The sequence below is a fragment of the Phanerochaete carnosa genome, assembly GCF_000300595.1.
Source record: "Phanerochaete carnosa HHB-10118-sp unplaced genomic scaffold PHACAscaffold_142, whole genome shotgun sequence".
Lineage (NCBI taxonomy): Eukaryota > Fungi > Basidiomycota > Agaricomycetes > Polyporales > Phanerochaetaceae > Phanerochaete > Phanerochaete carnosa.
Window position 1 is genome coordinate 4,723 of NW_006767769.1, and position 2,218 is coordinate 6,940.

Below are 2,218 nucleotides of genomic sequence, written 5' to 3' on the forward strand. Positions count from 1 at the left end.
TCCGCCTCACGCTTCGACGATCTCTTCCAGGGTCTCAAGGACCCCGTGGAAATCAAAAAACAGTACAACAAGCTCATGGTCGGTCGTTGTCGCGTATGCGGTTCCAAAGGTCACAAGGCAGATGGCACACATGAAGATACCAAATGCCAACATTGCGGTAAACCCGGTCACTGGAAAAAGCTCTGCCTGTCAAGACTGAACGGACAACCACCGAAGTCGCAATCAGTCCGAGCTTCATCGTCGACAAGTCCCTCGACATCTGCATCCATCTCCGCGTTGCAAGACTCAGCTGCCGATGTAGCTAGTCTCAAGGACATGATGTTTCTGATGCAAAAACAACAAGCCGAGCTAATGGCAAAGCTTAGCCAGGGTTTTTAGCAAGGGCCCAGACTAGAGCTGCAGCTCTGGTGCCCAGTTTAGACGAGCGGCCTTCAACAGCGCCGGCTCCTGTATATTCAGACTCTGATCCTTTGGACCATATCTCGTCGTGTACCGTATCATCAATAGACCACCTCTCGTCTCACTTCCGCGTATTTGTAACAGTATCAGGAATAAATAAATCTCTATGCACACCTGCTATGATCGATTCCGGAGCCACCGGGTACTTCCTGCACGAAAAATTCGCGCGAGAGAATAACATCTACAAACGACCACTCAAACGACAAATCGGTCTCCGAAACATTGAGGGTTCAACTAACAGCGCTGGTGCAATTACACACTACGCTAAACTCAAAGTCAAAATTGGATCTAGAGCTCCTGAAGAATATGACTTCTTCATCACAGACATCGGTCCCGAGAACATCATCCTCGGACTGCCATGGCTAAAGAAAGTCAACCCCACTATAGACTGGGAAACAGGCGAAATGACGCTTCCTGACAGCTCAGAAGCATCGCCTGACCTTCCTGCGTCTCCAAGTTTAACTAAAGTTGAAGCTAATCGAGCAGAACGCTGGACCTGGGTGAAGGCCGGCATCCTCGATAACGCTACAGACGAAGTTTATTGCCTAGCAGGCTACACCTACTCTCAGAAAGTAGCAGTCGAGCAAAATAAGGAGAAATACTCGAAAACCTTCGAGCAACTCGCCCCCAAGGAATATCATCGGCATGCTCATGTCTTTTCTGAGACAGATTCAACAAGGCTTCCTGAACATAAAGCCTGGGATCACACCATAGACCTAAAATCAGACGCTCCTTCAACGATCCAATCTAAAGTCTACCTGATGAGCCCAGCAGAAAATCAGGAGCTGCAAGCCTTCCTCGACGATGCAATCAAAAAGGGCTACATCATCCCCAGCAAATCGCCTATCGCTTCACCCGTCTTCTTTATCAAGAAAAAGGATGGCAAGCTCAGGCTTATCCAAGACTACCGCAAACTCAATGACGCCACTATCCAGAATAGATACCCACTGCCCCTAGCTAATGATATTATCAACAAGCTCCAAGGCACAAGGATCTTCTCTAAATTCGACGTCCGCTGGGGATACACCAACGTCAGGATCAAAGCTGGAGACGAATGGAAGGCCGCCTTCGTCACCAACAGAGGACTCTTCGAACCACGAGTCATGTACTTTGGATTGACCAACGCGCCGGCAACCTTCCAAGCCCTTATGGATACGATCTTCGCAGACCTCATCGCCGAAGGAAAAGTCGCAGTATACCTAGACGATATCCTCATCTGGTCCTCAGACCTCGCTTCACACCGAAGAATTGTACACGAAGTATTAGAGTGTCTCAAAGAATACGACCTCTATCTGCGCCCAGAAAAGTGTGAATTCGAGAAAGACCAAATCGAGTACCTCGGCCTACTCATCAGTGAAGGATCGGTCAGCATGGACCCAGGAAAAGTAAAAGTGGTTACAGAATGGCCTAAACTCGCAAACCTGAAAGATGTTAGAGGTTTCGTCGGGTTCGCCAACTTCTACCGCCGGTTTATCCAGGACTTCTCTAAGATTGCCCGCCCGCTGCACGACCTCACAAAGAAGGATGTACCTTTCATGTGGGGCTCTGTGCAACAACAGGCTTTCGACACACTGAAGTCCAAGTTTATCACCGAACCAGTCCTCGCCCTATGGCACGCCGATCGAGATACACGCGTACAAGTCGATGCTTCCGGCTACGCTACTGGAGGAGAAATCAGTCAACTAGATCCGAACGACACTCTATGGCATCCAATCGCCTTCCGGTCACAGACTATGAACGCTGCAGAACGCAATTACGA